General features: G+C 45.0%; 1 long non-coding RNA gene and 1 other non-coding gene across 2 annotated transcripts in view; both read left to right on the top strand.

The window, feature by feature from the left end:
• Positions 1-19,906, top strand: part of LOC128332082 (uncharacterized) — a 98,984-nt gene that overhangs the window by 48,861 nt on the left and 30,217 nt on the right. The window lies entirely within an intron of this gene.
• Positions 13,951-14,022, top strand: TRNAG-UCC (transfer RNA glycine (anticodon UCC)). The gene has a single exon. It is a non-coding gene; the product is annotated as a tRNA-Gly (tRNA).

Below are 19,906 nucleotides of genomic sequence, written 5' to 3' on the forward strand. Positions count from 1 at the left end.
CAAATTCTGAACCCGTACAATGAGTACCTCCCTCTTGCTTGGATTCAGTTTCAATTTATTATTCATTCATTCATTCATTCATTCATTCATTCATTTAATTTATACCCAGCCCAAACTTACATCTCTAGGCTGCTAACAACAATTAAAACGCATATAAAAGTTAAAAGAATACAATAATTTAAAAACCATAAAATTAACAGTCTTTTTTGACCCGTTTAATTATAGACCCATTAGCCTGCTTTTGGTAGTGGGCAAAGTATATGCCCTTTATTTACTATCCAAACTTGAATCATGGATTACCGATCAGCAGATCCTAGGGACTGAACAGGCAGGCTTCAGAGCTGGTCTCTCCACACTTGACCACTGTATGATTCTGAACCATCTTGCATGTAACAGTCTTTTTTAATTATAAACCTGAAAAGACTTGGGTAAAAAGAAGGGTTTTCGGGTGTTTTTTTGAAAATTGCCAGAGATGGGGAGGATCGTAACTCAGCAGGGAGCACATTCCACAATCTTGGGGCGGCAGCCGAGAAGGCCCGTCTTTGTGTGACCACCAAACGAGTTGGCGGTAAATGGGCACAGACCTCCTCAGATGACCTCAATGGGCGGTGGGGTTCATAGCAAAGAAGACGCTCTCTTAAATACCCAGGAACTAAGCCGTTTAGGGCTTTATAAGTTATAACTAGCACTATGTATTTTGCCCGGAAACCTATCGGCAGCCAGTGTAACTCCATCAGCAAAGGAGTAATGTGGTCTCTCCGAGATGACCGAGAGACCAACCTGGCTGCTGCATTCTGAACCAACTGAAGTTTCCGGACTACATACAAAGGCAGCCCCATGTAGAGTGCATTACAAAAGTCAAGTCTGGAGGTTACCAACAAATGTACCACTCTTTTGAGGTCATTGATCTTGAGAAACAGACGCAGCTGGCATATCAGCCGAAGCTGACAGAAAGCACCCCTGGCCACCACCTCAACCTGAGAAACTAAGGAGAGACTTGGATCCAGAAGCACCCCCAGACTGCATACCTGTTCCTTTTGGGGAAGTGTGACCCCATGCAGAACAGGTAGATCAAAATCGTCTCTGGAGTTCTGACCCCGCACAATAAGTACATCCGTCTTATCTGGATTTAGCTTCAGTTTATTCACCCTCATCCAGCCCATTACTGCTTCCAGGCAGGCATTTAGGGAGGATATGCCATCACCTGAAGAAGTTGACATGTAGAAGTCGATCTGGGTGTCATCAGCATACTGACAACACCCAGCTCCAAATCCCCTGATGATCTCTCCCAGCAGTTTCATGTAGATGTTAAAAAGCATTGGAGAGAGTATGGAGCCTTGAGGGACACCATACTTAAGCTCAGATTTTGAAGAGCAACAATCTCCAACTGACACCATCTGGAACCTGTACGAGAGGTAGGAGCGTAACCACCGTAAAACAGTGCCTCCCACCCCCAACCCCCTTAGACACTCCAGAAGGATACTATGGTTGATAGTATTGAGAGCCGCTGAGAGGTCCAAAAGGACCAACAGAGTCACACTCTCTGTCCATTCCCAATTGGAGATTATCCATCAGGCCGGCCAAGGCAATCTTCACCCCATAGCCCGTCCGAAAGCCAGTTTGAAATGGGTCTAGATAATCAGTTTCCTCCAAGACTGTCTGGAGCTAAAAGGCCACCACCCTCTCTATCACTTTGCCCAACCAAGGGAGATTGGAGACTAGCCTATAACTATCCATTGCTAAGGGGTACAGGGAAGGCTTCTTAAGAAGGGGTCTAACCATTGCCTCCTGCAGACAAGTAGGCACCTTACCCTCCCTCAGCAATGCATTTATGATATTAACTAGGCCGCCACCAACAATCTCCCTGCTAGATAGAAGCAGCCAAGTATTTCTGATTCACAGAAATACAACGTTTAGTTAAAAATTGTTTGCATTTCTATATGTTGCTTGGTCTGGGCGTGTAGTTAGTTAAGCATGGTAACTGTTGCCAGGTACTTGATTGACAGAAGGAGTTCTATAGGGATGTGCTGTAGAGTCAGTTGGAAACTAACTGTCAAAGAAGGAGCTGGGAGAAAAAGACTCTGCAGGTGCCCATTACGTGCGGATGGTGCTATTGTATAACAAGCTAGAGCAATAGCTTTGTGCCAGTGCGACACATTTGCACAACTGCTTCATTAATTCGGATGTCAGCCTATTTCAATATGTGACTGTGCGGTGTGGAAACAGGTAAAGTATTGACTTACTAAGCAGAATATTTGTGCTATTAACTGTCAGTACCCACCTTAAGTGGCGCAGCAGAGAAATGCTTGACTAACAAGCAGAAGGTTGCCAATTCGAATCCCCGCTGCTACTATATTGGGCAGCAGTGATATAGGAAGATGCTGAAAGGCATCATCTCAAGACTGTGCAGGTGGAGGCAATGGTAAACCCTTCCTGTATTCTGCCAAAGACAACCACAGGGCTCTGTGGGCGTCAGGAGTCAAAATTGACTTGAGGGCACACTCTACCTTTACTTGTATAGTGCCTTTTTTTAAAGACAGAAGAATGCAGCATTATGTTATGATGCACAGACCTCTAGGGTTCAATGTACCCAATGATGTGATCATCATGCTCATGATAGGGCCTAAAGATCTCAGTCAATAGAAAACTGGGGCATCCCTATGTGTCCCTACAGCTGAAGCAAATTTGGTTCAGATTGGTTAGGCGGTTCACAAGTAAGCCCACTTGCACCTCAAAAGTTTATGCATCTACCCAGGGGTGTATCTAGGGTAGGGCAGGCAGGGCACGTGCCCCGGGCACCACTTGAAGGGGGCGCCATTTTAATTTTTTTTTTTTAATGGCCACCGAAAACAAAATGGCCACTGTGCATGCTCAAATGTCCTCTGTGAGGCCCTAGGCCATGCCAGGCCTCGCAGATGCCATTTGAGCATGCATGGCAGCCATTTTGTTTTGAGCGGCCATATAGATAGATAGATAGATAGATAGATAGATAGATAGATATAGATGTAGATATAGATATAGATATAGATATAGATATAGATATAGATATAGATATAGATATAGATATATGACCACCGCACATGCTCAAATGGTCCCTGCAAAGCCCTAGAAGACAGCGAGGGGAGGGGAGACCTTTGCAGACCCACCCCACAGCCTTTACGAAGCCCCCGAAGGGGCTACAGGTATGTTTTACATTTAATGTAATATAAGTCCGCCTTGGGGTTTTCTTTTAACGAAAGGTGGTATAAAAATGTAAAAATAAATAAATAAAATAAAAGTCACTGTACACATATTCAGTTTGGCACTATGTACAAAGAATCAGGGCTTGTGAATACTGAGCTGAAGCTTATGAGCTAGGATTGTATTCATTTGCTCTTACTTTGCTTCTTGTGATAAGTGAGTTAAATGTGATGTCTTAATAATATGGCTATTAATGGTGAGTTTTTCTTTGAATCAGTGTGAAATCCTTAGTATTAAGGCCCACTGGGAGTTTCTTGCTCTCTTTCGCTCATTTTAACTGTCTTTCTGAAATACTACAATAGATTCCAAGCAGTGACACAGTTTACTCTGCATATCCTTTAATTATTTTCAGAGTATCTGGGAAAAGTCAAATTCTCCATTTATGTTTAAAACTTATGTAATAGTGATGCTACAATGCATAGTAGAGAATTAGACATTAGTTTTCCAAGTACACCTCCACATAGTATTTGGATATTTCATGAGCCCCAGCATACTGAAATTTGTAGTTTTCCAGCACTTTCTGGTCTGGCTACGTCCACAGCTAAATAGTTTTTGAAATATTAAAAGATTAACAAGCTTGACATGTATTTTTCAGCTGATATTATGGTAAAGTTACTGAAAGATGGGTGTTGGATGTTTGGACAGGGGGCGCAATTCCAGTGCTTGCCCTAGGCGCTATTTTCCCTAGATACGCCTCTGCATCCACCATCTTGATTTGGGGTGGATCCCACACTAAGCCATTGAGGTGTCCCTCTCTGTCCCTACAGCTGTACCTGATTTGGTTTATATTGGTCCAGGCATTGCAAAGTTGATAGGAGGGACACACACAGAATGCCAAGTGATCTCATAAGCCTAATGGAAAGTACGCTAAAAACAGTGTTCTGTCCAGGTTTGAGAGCTGTGTGTGTTCCCACACATAGCTCCCAAACTCAAGTAGAACACAGTTTTTGATTGTGTGAATGACTTCATTGTCTCCATTCCCACCTTCCATATATTTATAGGCTGTATATGCACAGAGCCAAACCAGAGCCTAACAACTTCCTAATTAGGTGGACGAAGCCTGCACATGTATAAATTGTATGCAAGCAGGTCTGAGCATACAGAGCTTGGAGATCAGAAGTGCAACAGAACATAAGATTTTGGCTAATAGCCAACCTTTTATCAGCTTTAGCTGATATTCCAACTGTGACCTTCCCTGGATAGAGATAGCTTGGCCATAGTTACTCATATTCTGGTTATTATTATCATTATCATTATTATTATCCAGCTGCATCAGGCCAAGCTTTATCTACTCCAGCATCCTATTTCCCCCAGTGGCCAACTGGATGTCTCTGGGAAGCCCACCAACAGGAAATGGGCATGATGCTGCTTCACCTCTGTGCAGTTAACTCACACAGTTCCCAGCTACATGAAAAGGGCTGTGACACTCCTCAAATTACTGGAGTCCAGGGCGCCTATTCTCCTTACCTTTTGTTCCGGCTTAAGAACATAAGCACAGCCCAAGGCCTGTCTAGTCCAGCATCCTGTTTCACACAGTGGCCCACCAGATGCCACTGGAAGCCTACAGGCAGGAGTTGAGGACATGCCCTCCCTCCTGCTGTTACTCCCCTGCAACTGGTACTCAGAGGCAGCCTGCCTTTGAGACTGGAGGTGGTCTATAGCCCTCCGACTAGTAGCCGTTGATAGACCTCTCCTCCATGAAGTTATCCAAACCCCTCCTAAAGCCATCCAGGTCGTTGGCTGTCACCACATCTTGTGGCAGAGAATTCCACAAGTTGATTATGTGTTGTGTGAAAAAGTACTTCCGTTTGCTGACCCTAATTTTCCTGGCAATCAATTTCATGGGATGAACCCTACTTCCTTTACTATGGTTTTTAAAAGGCTTCCAGAAAGACCATGATATGACTTAATGAGGAGAAAGCAGGTGGTGGGGTTTGAGGATTTCCTACCTATTTTCTGTCATTTGAGCACTGGTTGCTCCTATCAGTTCTCCTTCTGCTCTCTATCTCTGTCATCCGTTAAACGTATATTGCAAATCCTCTGGGCAAGTGTAGTCAATTATATGTTCTGTTGTATTTGATATACACTTGACACAATAAATATTGTGGTGGTAGGAATAATAGTAGTAGTAATAGTAGAATCAGCAGCTGTAATGGTAGTGGTGGTGGTAGTAGTAATAGTAGTAGTAGTAGTAGTAGTAATTGCCGTAGGAGCTTTACATATGAGAACCTGAATGAACAAAACATTCATGCCCAGATTTATCCTACATGCAAATAACTCTTACACACCCCAGCTCAACTTACACACACTAACTTCAGAACTAAAGTGAAGGATAAGCTGGCCTATCTCAGCAGGTTATGAGCTAATATGGATACCTGAGTCATTGTGCCACTTTGAAAATCTATCTGGCACATTCCCTTAGGCAGTTATGCAAGAGATTGGAGATATGATTGTGAAAGTTTGGGTGTTAGCCTTCAAAGATAGGCTCTGTTAATGAGGGTGATGGGGAGATTGAAAAGGAGATTGACTTATGCTACTTGCTACTCCTGCTTTTTTGGATTGTGCATCAGATTTCCAATGATTGTGCAGCACATCTGGACAAGAGATGGCTTCCTTTTGCTTGTCCTTTCCACACCTGAGATGAACCACAAGGTCTGGATAGCTGAAGCCACCTGAGGCCCTAGCCATTGCAGAAGATTTATCTTTAGGGCTATTGCATGAACATAAAGCTGTTTTCTGCTGAGTCATACCATTGGTCCATATAACTCAGTATTGTCCACTCTGATTGGCAGTGGCTCTCCAGAATCTCTCCAGATTCTCCAGGATCTCAGGCTGGGGCCTTTCAGGGGACTGAACCTGGGACCTTTTCTATGCAAAGTATGTACTGTACCCTTGAGCTATGGCTCATATTTGCCCAGGTTATTTTCACTCCTTTTTCGTTTCAGCTTCTCATTTGTGCCCTTTGAATATGTAAAACCTAGACTGGCCATAGGGGTGATTACCACCAGCTAACTCAAACCCTAACACTCTTTAGCCAAAATAGGAACAATTAAACAATACTATATTCTGCTGGCAAAATTCAAATACAATTTGACAGCTTCATAGTCAAGGAGCGGCCACCATTTTGTGAAACACAATTCACCAAACTCCCAGTACATCAAGCTAGGTGATATTGGCTGACATCTGACTAAATTCACTTGAGGAAGTCTTGTTGAAATTAAAAGAAGTAAGACATGCCCAACTTGTCCTCTTAATTTCAATGGAACTTCCTTGAGTTAATTTAGATGGGATGTCTGTCATTAAAGAGAGGCAGCATTCAGAGAAAGGCCTGCGAAAGGATTGATAGAAGAGACCTAGGCCCAGGAAAGCAAGAACTAGGGTGTTGAAAAGGTTATAGGCCCAAGGAAAAAATGGCTGGAACTTGGGAGATGCAGTGGTCCAGAGTGATGAGCTGAGGGCCATACCCCTCCTGTATAGCTTCCTGTCAGCACATACACAGCACAACACACAGCCCTCTTGTTTATCTAAACATCAGACTTTCTGAATATTTGGGATGCTTCTAAGCCATGTATGCCATCAATAAAAACCAGAATGTTCCTCCATCTGTTTGATGGCATATGACTTCCACTCAGCTGATTGCCAACACTACCATGTGGCCTCATTTAACAAGCCTGCATTATAAAGGCAATAGTTCAAACTGAGCAAAATAAAAAGGGTGTCTTGAGGGGCAGCCAGATAGAATTATTACACCATGAATCAGAACTGGGTGGGGGAAATCCCAACATAACTTAAGTATCAAAGAGGCCTTGTTTGGTCCTTTGTATGTAAGAACTTAATTTTAAAATGTCTGTGTGTGTGGAGAAATCAGACTTTTCTTATTTTACCATATTTACTTTAGGGAATTAAATTCACCCTAAATTTACTTTAGGGAAGTAAATTCACCTTCAAAAGCAGAATAACTGGTGCACCTGTATGTTAGAGAATGCAACATTCAGAATGGGGGGGGGATCTACAATTTAGAAACCACAAGTCAGCAATCATAGCTCCTATTGCAGAGTATTCTGATGGCTACAACCATTCTAATTTGGAAAGATTTCCTATAGAGAAACCATCTAGTCCAAGGAGGTTAGAAGAAAAAGACAATTTCTGGACACTAACATCCTCTACTACAGTTCTAAAAAAAATAGCAGGGTGCATGTGGAATTCTTGGGCATGTGCCGTTCTGCTGAGAACTCCACCACACTTAGCAGCCTTTAAATTGTCACCAGGGCAGCAGCAAGGTTGGAATGGGTCCCTGCCACTCCAACTCCCTAATTTCTTCTGGGAGGGAAAGAGTGAAGAGCAAGCTGTCACTCAGCTGCCAAGCCTGCTCTCCCTTAGGGGGCCAGCAACATCCCCCTCCATGCAATTACACCTATGATTTGCAGTGTTCATCTAAACCACAACTGTTGTTACTGATTAAGGAGACAACATGCCTGAAATTCTAAAAAGTGATTTCTGTTTTGTCATGTACACATATTTCTATATCCTTTCTGAACTGATACATTTCCCACAACCGTCTGCCGTGCAATTCATTTTTTGTAATCTGTTCAAAGTGGCATTGACCTAAAATCTGAGTGCTGTGGAATGTTACTTTTGTTGTAGTGTTAATATTAATTTTGTTTGCTCAACTCCCACATGGATGAGCTTCCACGATGGTGCTAATTGCAAGATTTGAAACTAATTAGCCTTCCTTTTAACTCGCAAATCTTTGAATCCCTGCCGTAAATTTAAAATGCATAACTATTTGAAATAACGAATCACAGGAATGTGCAAGCTGGGATTTCAAGGATTATTAGCATCTCTCATCACTTCACATTGTCCCTGACTCCAAATCCAAACTATTTAAAAACAAATACTGTGGTCAAATGTCGCCGTAATAGCATGGGAAACTTACACACCACTCATGCTATCTGCATGTTAAGCACATAGGAAGATGTGCCCAGTGTGGAGGAACCCTGGAGTGGCTTGGTGGACTCTTGTGATTAAGTCAGCAGCAGCAGCAGGGATCTCCTCCCTCACTTCCATTGGCTCCCCTTCCTATTCTTGGAGGAAAGCAGACCCAGTGGCTGGAGAATGCTACTAACACTGACACTGGCTTACTATTAAGGCAGCAAAGGGAAGACTGGAAAGCCATAGCTCAGTGGTAGAGCATTTGCTTTGCAAGCAGAAGGTCCCAGGTTCAATCTCTGGCAGTCCCAGGTAGAGCTGGGAAATACCCCTGCTTGAAACCATGGAGAAGCCATTGCCGATCAGTGTAGACGGTATTGAGCTATGTGGACAAGTGGTCTGACTCGATATAAGGCAGCTTCCTATGTCCCTAATAAGCCGAAAGCATCACCTGGGCTTGGGGTGTGGGTGGGGCTAGTGAGGAGGTGTGGTTATGTTGGCCTCCTACTGCTGCTGGGATTGGGAGGCAGGGGTTGTAGAGGCCAACCAGGCTGGGAGGAGAGGCAGGAGTGCATTTTGCCACCCCAGAAAAGGCTCCCCAAAGGTGCACCTGAGGCAATTGCCTCAGTTTTCATCATGGGGGAGCCATCCCTGGGCAACTGATGCGCAGCAACCCTACCAACTGCGAATACTGCCCATCGCAATTTCTTCCTCACACCACACCTAATGGGCCATGAACATGAGTAGGTGATATCTTTACTGAGATGATAAGGAAACCTGCTAGTGTTTGGTCAGATGACCTGGGCTTCTCTCTTCACTACACACACACACACACACACACACACACACACACACACACACACACCAGTGCTCAGGCCCTTCCACAGATTACATGGCAGCAAACTCGTACTTTCTGATATGAACAGTTTCCAGTATGCAGTGGATCCCTGCTTCTGCTTCCTGTGGCTATATGATAGGTCTGTGCACTGCATTGAGCTGATAACTCAAACTGATGCAATGCAAGCCTTATTGGATGACTTTTTTGCCAGATACAATCCAATGAAAAATGTCTTTGATAAAAAGATACTATTCTATACAATATTGTATTGTGTCGTATAAAACTATATCAGTGCAGGAGGGTCATGAGAAACCAAAAAGTGGGCTCCCTAGCATCTTCTCCATGGGATGAGTTATGATGAGCAGCCATTCGTCCCCCAGTAATGCACCAGTAAAAGGATAATGTTGCTTCCTTACCTGCAAACTGGGCTAAACCTGCTAACTGGGCAAAGAGGCACCTTCATAATGTGGTGATTCTCTTCATTTAGCAGGGGGAGAGCAACTTGCCCTATCCAACTCCAGCACAGTGCTGCTGGTGTCATCTATCTTAAGATTCTTTTTAGATTGTGAGCCCTTTGGCGATAGGGATCCATCTTCTCTTTCATTCATTCATTCATTCATTCATTCATTCATTCTATTTCTATACCGCCCTTCCAAAAATGGCTCAGGGTCGTTTACACAGAGAAATAACAAACAAATAAGATGGACCCCTGTCCCCGAAGGGCTCACAATCTAAAAAGAAACATAAGATAGACACCAGTAACAGTCACTGGAAGTACTGTGCTATCTCTCTCTCTCTCTCTCTCTCTCTCTCTCTCTCTCTCTCTCTCTCTCTCTCTCTCTCTCTCTCTCTCTATCATTTCTCTATGTAAACCACTTTGGAAACTTTTGTTGAAAAGCAGTATATAAATATTTGTTGTTGTTATTGTTGTTGTTATATTTAGCAGGGGGAGAGCAACTGGCCCTATCCAGCCCCAGAACAACATCTCTCCAGTGGCTGTTGTTGGTGTCTATCTTATATTTCTTTTTAGACTGTGAGCCTTTTGGGACAGGGAGCCATCTTATTTATTATTTATTTATTCTTCTATGTAAACTGCTTTGCAAACCTTTGTTGAAAAGCAGTAGATAAATAGTAGTAGTAGTAGTAGTAGTAGTAGTAGTAGTAGTAGTGAGGGTTGCCTAGTCCAGGTGGTGAAAAAAGGCAGTATCCATCATGAAAAAAAATGGAAATAGTGGACATTTTTCACACACACACCCAAAAGTATTTGAAAAGTCTTCACTTTGCATAAAGTTTGCATATGTTTATTGGCATTATCTATGCATAGATTGATTAAAAAACTGGACAATTTGAGATTAAATACTGTTCACCACTGTGAAGCTGATGATCAGGTGAACTGTATGTCTGCGTAGTCTGCTGCCTGGGTGCGGCAGACTACGCAAGGTAGCACCAGCATCAGCCATTGAAGGAATGCTGTGCTGGGGTTGGATAGGGCCAACTGCTTTCCCCATTAAAAACAGAAGCTATTCAACACCTTAAAAGGTGCCTTCTTAGTTAGCAGGGGTGACTGCTAATTGAGTAGAGTTAGTTCGCTAACTGCTAACTTCCCACACGATCACAGCTGCCACATGAAGCAAGCAAGCTGCACCTGCCAGGCCCACCTATCCGTTCTCCTGCATCACGTGGGTTCAGAAACCTGCCACTAAAGCAGAACCTCCCCTCTGGCTTCTCCATTGGATGGATGGTCAATAGGAAGGGGGGGGGGTGCAGAGGAAGGAAAGCTGTTCATGAGAGCAAAGTGTTCTGCGTGAACAAAACATCATAAGAATATAAGAACAGCCCAGCTGGATCAAGCCCAAGGCCTATCTAGTCCAGCATCCTGTTTCCCACAGTGGCCCACCAGATGCTTCTGGGGAACCCAGAAGCAAGAGGCGAAGGCATGCCTTCTCTCTTGCTGTTGCTCCCCTGCAGCTGGTATTGAGAGGCATCGTGCCTCTGAGGCTGGAGGTGGCCTATAGCCACCAGACTAGTAGCCGTTGATGGACCTGTCCTCCATGAATTTGTCTAAGCCCCTTTTCCAGCCATCCAGGCTGCTGTCTGTCACCACATCTTGTGGCAGAGAATTTCATAGATTAACTATGCACTGTGTGAACAAGTACTTCCTTTTGTCAGTCTTAAATTTCCTGACTGTCAGTTTCATGGGATGGCTCCTGGTTCTAGTGCTGTGAAAGGCGGGGAGAAAAATGTATCTCTGTCACTCTTTCTATGCCATGCATAATTTTATACATGCCTCCCCGTAGTCTTTTCTTTTCTGAACTAAAGAGCCCAAGATGCTATAGCCTTGCCTCACCAGGAAAGTGCTCCAACTATCATAAGGTTCTCATAAGTTCCAGCTGCTCCTCAAAACTTCAGAAACCACAACATATGACAAAAAACAACAACAACAAAAAACCACCCCCCAAAACCACCCACATAAACGTTGTTTGGTCCCCCAAATAGTTGCAGGTACTCTATAAACAACCTGAATTGGCAACCCTAGTGTCAGTGGGGCTTCTTTAAGGTAAACAGAGCCCTCTTGAGCCTATCCACCATCTTTGAAGGCAAGCATGGAGTGATAGGAAGTGTAACCTTTCTCAGTGCTTTCCCTCAGAGGTGTACCTAGGTAATTTTGGAGCCTGTACCTAAAGGCCTTTGGAGGCCACCCCCCTCCCCTACAAATTAAGCATCTTTGTGCTTGGCTGGGTGACCACACCATCCGGGACAGACTAAAGAGGATTTGGGGGGGGGGCAGGGGCTGTGCAGCCCTGGACTTTCCCCACAGGGCTCTTGAGAGGGCTCCTTCTCTCTTAGAGGGACCTCCCTGAGCTGAGAAAAATGCTGTACTGTACAGACGGAGGCCACCACAGTGGGAAACGGCTTGCACATAGAAGGTTGTTGTTTTTTACAATGGGGCCTCCACTTGAAAAAGAGTGAAGATTGTTGCCTAACAGGCTATAAGTCAGAAAATAATGTCAGGACTGAAAACAGAGTCATCCAAAACAGTTCTTTTCCCCAAACCATATATTTAACTCTCAAAGAAATCAGTGGAAACTTACACACTTTCTTCAGACATGTGACATTCCCATAGCACATGGCAGGAAATGCTAAAATGCCTTCCGAAATATAAGAACTGTAGATAACATGTAAATTGATGTAATATGGCACCAGGTGCATGTAAAACCCAGAATTATGCAGCCATTAAGAAACATTCATCCAGAACCTCAGAGTGCAAAGAAAAATGGCATCCAATTTTCTTCCCTGGTTTAGATTTGAGATGCTGTCTTGAGATGAAGACATTAATATTTTGATAGCAAAAGGTCATTTCTCAACAGCATTCACAGATCGCCAGTAAAATACAATGCTTCCCTGGTGAACTTCTTTCTCTTATGTATCTTCCACATTCTAATGAAGCCTCCAGCAAGCTATAAATTGGTTTTTTGCACTCTAGAAGAAAAAAACAAAAGGAGTAAAGACCAGGATATTCGCATTATTTGATTAATTTAATTCTTTTATGAATCTATCATTATTGTTATTAGTGAGATGTCAACCAAACACCCCATTCACAGAACTATATACAGTATACCCGGGTACAGACTCTGACCTGAGTATTCATGGATGTGCGAATGGGCATGTGTGTATACACATGCCCATTCTCACAAACATGCATACCCAGGTCAGAGTTTGTACCCAGGTATATATGGAAATATGAATAGGGTTGAAAGATGTAATGTTTTTGAAATCTGTATCAAAGCTTTGCTTGCCATTTTGGGTTTGGAATTTTCAAGAATTCAAATAAGGGAGAGGACACAAGGAGATGATTGGTCTACTGGCTGCTGATGTCACAATGGCCCTTAAGTATGCCTTGAGAGAGCCTCTACTGATGTGCTAATAAAGAGTGCATCAGAGAGGCGCTCTCTCAGATAAAAGGTACCAGGTTCCTCAAACACACTAGGAGAGGAGAGCTGGTCTTGTGGTAGCAAGCATGACTTGTCCCCATAGCCAAGCAGGGCCTGCCCTGGTTGCATCTGAATGGGAGACTTGATGTGTGAGCACTGCAAGATCTTCCCCTCAGGGGATGGAGCCGCTCTGGGAAGAGCAGAAGGTTTCAAGTTCCCTCCGGGGCATCTCCAAGATAGGGCTGAGAGAGACTCTTGCCTGCAACCTTGGAGAAGCCACTGCCAGTCTGTGAAGACAATACTGAGCTCGATAGACCAATAGTCTGACTCAGTATATGGCAGTTTCCTATGTTCCTACAGTAAATGCCCTTCCCTTCCATCTCAGCTTCCTGATAGTACTTTTTCTGCCCCTGCCACAGAATCAAGGAAGTGAGCAGAGGGGAGACCAGGTATAAAGGAGACCTTGCAGAATGCACTGAAGCTATTCACACGCCCAGGGGAAATCGGGCTAAGAGAGCCTAGCCCAATTTCTCCTGGTCGTCTGCTGCCACAGGAGACACACAGCTCCCAGCAGCAAACCACCTAAAATACCCTCCCCTTATATGAGGTTAGCGGAGCTAGCGCTCTGCTAACCCTGTTTGCTTGCTCATGTGCTGCCATGGCGCAGCTCCATGCCACGGCAACACATGAGGAGACTCTCACAGGAGGCTGCAAACAGCCTCCCGGGCTCAGAGGTCTCTCCAGGATGCCCTGTGCACTCGCGCGGGGAATCCTGGGACTCCTGTGGGCTCCGCAGCCGCCACCAGCTTTGTCACAGAGCCGGCAGCTGTGTGGGTGGCCGAGCCAGCCACCCAGCTCTGAGCGGCCGCTCATTTGTGGGGAGAGCGGGCTGAGCCCCGCTAGCCTGACTGAAGCTCTTCTCATGGATTGTGAGAAGAGCTTCACGGTGAAATAATGAGCCTGTAAGACGGCTGAAGGCCTGCAAGAGCCTGTAAACAGTTGGATGAGGAAGGGGCCATAGCTCAGGGGTAAAGCATCTGCTTTCCATGCAGAAGATCCCAGGTTCAAGACCTGGTGTCTCCAGGTCGAGCTTGGAAAGACCAGCCTGGAACCTTGGAGAGCTGCCGCCAGTCAGTGTAGGGCAGGCCTGCTCAACTTAGGCCCTCCAGCTGTTTTTGCACTACAACTCCCATGATCCCCAGCACAGTGGCCAATAGCCAGGGGTTATGGGAATTGTAGGCCAACATCTGCAGGAGGGCCGAAGTTGAGCAGCCCTGGTGTAGAGTGACAACACTGAGCTTGATGGTCTGACTTGGTCTAAGGAAAGAAAGAGAACTGGATCTCTGGGTTAGAGCAGCCAAGAGCAGGGAAAAGCTGAGTTCAAATCCCCACTTTGCCATGAAAAGACAGAGTAAGCATGTCAATTAACAACAACAACAATAATAACAATCATAAAATAATAATTAGTAATTAGTAATAATTCCCCACAACTCTCACTCAAGTGTTGCTTACAGCAGGGGTTCCCAATTTTAGGTGTGCAGATGTTGATGGAGTACATCTCCCATCATTCCCAGTCACAATGGCCAAAGGCTGGTGGAGGGAAAGATTAAGGACCAGCTTTGCATTAACACACTTAAAATCACCCTGAAAGTTAGACTGGCAGAAATTCTCCCTGTCCCCCTCCCCAGATCGCTAATGACCTCCAAATGCCAAAGTGTGTCTGGAAGTGACAAGGGTGGGAGATAACGTGTTGTAGAGAAGGCACAATGAGAATGAGGGAAGCAAGAGCAAGGTGACGGGGGCTTTGCTAGAGACTTGCCTGCTTTACACACCACCTGTCCCAATCATTATTGCCTCCATTACACACTGAGGCCATTCTCACAACCAACCCTACCCAGGGAGGGCAGCCCTAGCCTGGGTAGGAATGGTCATGAGAATCGGGATCGGTCCAGATTCTGGTGTTCCTCGACTGGGTTGCCCAGGTTTTGTACCCAGTCTAAAAGTGAGGTAGGAGGATGCATGTGCATGCTGTCCTGACCCACCACCTGGTCATACGGGTGCATGAGCTTCCAGCAACTCTATTCAGGCTGTCAGCAGTCATTGCATCCATAGAGGCTGTGGGAAGGTGTGACCTGTCCTCAGGAATTTCCATAATGCACCATTCTGCTCGGGAGCGCGGGCATCTTCTGGAGTGCTGTATCACTCACTGCGCGGATCGTGTGGGCAAGCAAGCGATGTGGCTGGCCAGTACCAGTTGTTGTATGGGGGGGGGGGTAGGAATGATCCTGCCTTCCCACACCGCCCTCCCGTGAACAACCCTACTGAAGCTATTGACCACAGAGAGCAAGTGTGTGGAGAGAGGCCATAGCTCAGTGGTAGAACTCATACCTTGCATGCAGAAGGTCCCAGGTTCAATCCCTAGCATCTCCAGCTCAGGTGTGAGGTGATAGGAAAAACCTCTGATGGAGTCCCAGACTCAGAGAGCACTGTGTGCTAGAGCTGAACCTGGCTCAGTCGAAGACAGCTTGGATGCTCAGAGTTAATCAAACTCCACCTGTGTTCATTAGTATTTTACCCTGAATCAATTTCCTATCCTGGACATAAGGAAGACATTTCAAAGCATCTGCCACAAAGGAGACTACTGGGATGCATGTGGTAGGGTTACTGCCTTTGTTTTATGGAAGCTCCATGCTTTAATAGCTTCATAGCAGCTGAATACAAGAGGGGCAGCTTTTCCAATCTCTGCATCTCCATTCTAGGGAGGGGGTGGAGTTTCATGTATAGATTCCTGCCTTCCATGTAGCTGTTAAAGGCAGAAAGCTAATTGCCAATATGAAATCTACATCAATTTCTTATTTAGTCATATCTTAACTTGCCCTGAGTTCATTTGCATCCTGAGTGGAAGGTGTGGTAATCTTTACTGTTATCCAAGTGTTTAATTTGTGGTTGGGCCTATATAAACATTGCCATTACAATTGAGCAAGCTGGAAGAGTTCACTCATGATGATTAGCACAAAAATATCGTGCTAGCAAAGTGAATTACAACACCTGCCATTCAAGACTTGGATTGGCCCAAAGACAGATGAGCATAATTTACTATGATGGATTATTAGCAGTGCAGGTCACACAAAGTTATGCAAAGCAACACGATGTGGAAGGAGACCTAACATAGTCTCATATATTCAGATGATGTGCAGGACATCCAAATAACTGAGATAAGAAGTCTGGACAAGTTGGAAAGCTCTTGATATATGTCCCTCTCAAAGTTACTCTCTTGGGGAAGGGCCCTGCCTCCATGGCAGAGAATCTGCTTTGCATGCCCAAGATCCCAGATTCAATCCCTTTTTGCTCAGTGCTACATATGCTTCTTCAGTGGTAGTGCAACATCAATGGATGCTCCTTATGCAAGTGGAAGGATTGCTCTCATGCAAAGGCTCCTTCTGCAAATAGATGGGGGTCTTTCATGAGCTCAGCTCTGACATTGATGGTGTACCAATGGTCTTCTGCTCCACCAAAGGTCTGGATGCCACCCTCTGGACGGAAAACAAGTCCCTTTGTTTTTAATGGCCGTGCTTTCCTGAGAGTATGCTTAGGTCTAAGCTTTTGACTGTTTCTTCAAACCATGGAAAGAATACCTGATGTGGCATAAGATGGGTGCTTGGAAATTTCTAGTTCAAATCCAAATGCATGCATTTCTTATTATGGCATATTAAGAGCCTGCAAGAGTCATCTGCGAGGCAGCTTCCTGACCATTTAACTTGGGTCTGACAGGCATCATCTCACACTGTGCGGGAGGAGGCAATGGTAACCCCCTCCTGTATTCTACCAAAGGGCTCTGTGGGCGCCAGGAGTCGAAATTGACTTGACGGCACACTTTACCTTTACCTGACAGGCATGCTAGGACTCCAATAGAGTTCTGCCAGGACAGGAGAGAATTGAATTAGAGCACTGGGTGTCAGGGGTCCCTCCTATTGTGATGGAACTCTTTGTGATAATGCCCAACAGAAGGCATATCAGGTCCAATGTAGCTGTCAGCTCAACACGACTGCACAGCCCTACTGGTTACCAATTTCCATTGCTGTGAAAGAGAAACCCAGTATCCTAGCATGGATCCAGAGAAAGTCATGCTCAAGTCCTGTTGAAATCGATGCTGCTTAAGACAGCCACGGTTAAGTTGTCCCACACTGATTTCAATATGCATGACTGACTTGATCTGGTTTGGAGCCCTTGAGTCTTCCTCTCATAGCACGGCAACATTTGCATTTGAAAATTGTAAGCTTGGCATTTTTCAAAGCACAGGAGATTAACTCTGAAGACACATTATGTGGCTCGGTGTGACATCATCATGCCACTCTGGGAATTTTATTTTTTTTAAACATTCAAAATCTCTTGTGAAAGTAGTCTTTGTATCCATAGGCTTGAAAAACGTAAACAGGAGCTTAAAATGCAACGAGCAAAACAAGATGTTATTCACCACTGGCAGAACTAGCCTTGTCTGGAATGATTTTTTTTTTTTTTTAAGAATATAAAGAAGAGTGGGAAGGTGGGATGGTTCTAATTATATGGTGCAGAAAGCTTTCCAATTTGGTATCTGATCTTTTTAAAATTGGTGTGCCATTTATGTGGAAAGTCTGCACAAGGATGAGATCTGTTTCAGACAGGTGAAAAACAGCCTCTGGATCTGTTTTCATCCTCTGTTTATGTTGGGTGTATCTTGCCACCACAGATACAAACAACTGGTGTCTTCTGCAACATATATTACAACACAGCTTACTTGGGGCCAAACACAATGTGATCCCGAAGATCTATGAATCAGGGGTGACTCCAAGGGGTAGCCTAGAGATTTACATATCAGGTGGTTAAAAAAAAATAAGTAAGTAAGTAAATAGCAAAGGGTAGTGGGCACTCCCCCATGATATTCCCCTTTTGCTCTATGGTCTATGGTGCCATCAAGTTGGTGTTGACTCCTAGCGATCACATTCCATGTGCTTTTCTTGGTAGAATACAGGAGTGGTTTATCAGTACTTCCTCCCGTGCAGTATGAGATGATGCCTTCAGCACCTTCCTATATCGCTGCAACCCGATATAGGTGATGACAGATATTTTTACTAGGCACAGTCTGGGAAGCACACCGGCGGGGATTTGAACTAACAGCTTCTTCCATTCTAGGCAAACTGCTTCCCCACTGTGCCACCGCAGTTGATTCTATGGCCTATAGCATGGATTAATTAATTTCAAAGGCCTCCATTGTTTAAAGAAGCCTCATTCACTCACTCTTCCACCCCTGAACAAGCAGCAGAAGCCAATGCAGCTAGGTAGATAGGAGATTCCTCTAGCCTCCCAGAAGCCGGGCCAACCCCTTAGCTTCCTTCCTAGCCAGGAAGTTGGCCAGATAAAACTATGTCTGCAGGGAGTGCCGGGTATTCTTCTCTGCAGAATCCCCTGGTACTCTCCTCTCTCCTCACCTCATTCTTTCCTGCTTCATGGTCTTGGACAGGAAAAGAAAACTAGCCTGGAAAACAGATTGGAAGGCTTGGCCTAATCTAAAAATACATTGAGGCGATTCTCAGGGTGGGAGAAAACTGGGCTAAAGCACGGTTTTCTCCCATCGTGAGAACCACCGGGCTTGCGGGTGAGCCTGGTGGTTCTTTGGCAAGCTAGCCCACCAAAGAAGCCCTCCCCTTAAACGAGCATTCCGCTAACACCGTTTTCCTGATCATGAGTTGCCACAGTGTGGCTCAGCACCACGGCAACTTGTGAGGAGACTGCCGTCGGGATGCTAAAACAAGTCTCCTAGTGTTGGGGGTCTCCCCAGTATGTAGAGCCTCATTATTTTCTAAGAAGAATCTGGCCCATTTTCTGAATAAGTATAACAATGTCAAGCAAGCTTCATTACTAAGGGAAATATACCAAGAACACTAATTATCTCACTTTTATAAGTTATGCATAGAAAAATCCTCCCCCCACTCTAATAATATTCTTTGCCATCCATTTGCTTGCCCAGACTAAGGTCACCCGTGCTATGAATACTGTGTTTACTGTGTTTTCTCTCAAATTTGAGAGCAGCTGCAGCAGGTGGGGAGGTCAGATTCAGATTAGGAAAAAGGCTGAATTTCCAATAGAAATCCACTCCCCCCACCCCCACTGATATATGTCCTGGAGAGCAGAACATACAGGCATCTACCTGCATAATATTTCATTGCAAATATGAGAGGACATGGGCAGGGAGGCTGAGCGTCTATGGTCTACAAGAATGACATCTCCCTTACCAGGATCCCTGTTGAAGTGTCAGACCATATTGAATGTGAGTACTTAAGTTTGGGGACCAGAGATAGACTGGACTTCTGTTGGTGTACCAATCACCCCGCTGCCCAACTGAGCTGACAGACTTGGTCTCAGGCTTGGCACTGGAGTCTCCCAGGCTTGGGGTGGTGGGAGACTTCACTTCTGGACTAATTTGTCCAGGCCGACTCCAAAGTTCATAGTGGCTATGACAACTATGAGCCTATCCTAAGTGATTTTGGGACCAACACATGTTGCTGGTCACATGCTTGATCTGGTCTTTCACTCTGGTCAGGGTGGTGTTTCATGGGTGGGGACTCCTGCAATATGCCCATTGTCATGGATGGACCACCATCTGGTTAAGTTTGGATTCGCAATCATGCCCCTCCTATGCATGAGTGAGGGGCCTATTAGAATGGTCCACCCAAGAAGGTTATTGGATTCAACAGAACTCCAAGAAGCCTTAGAAGGATTTAGTGTTGGTTCTGCTGGTGATCCTGTTGATGCCCTGGTGGAGAATTTGAAGAGCAAACTTCCCAGGACAGTAGACATGATCGCTCCTAAGCATCCTCTCTGACCCGCTTCAAAATTGGCCCCGTGGTATATGGAGGAACTAAGGGAGCTGAAGTGGCGATGACCGGAGTGCAGGTAGAGAAAGACTCGACTCGAATCTGGTAGATTACAA

The sequence above is a fragment of the Hemicordylus capensis genome, chromosome 6 (genome assembly GCF_027244095.1).
Source record: "Hemicordylus capensis ecotype Gifberg chromosome 6, rHemCap1.1.pri, whole genome shotgun sequence".
Taxonomy (NCBI): domain Eukaryota; kingdom Metazoa; phylum Chordata; class Lepidosauria; order Squamata; family Cordylidae; genus Hemicordylus; species Hemicordylus capensis.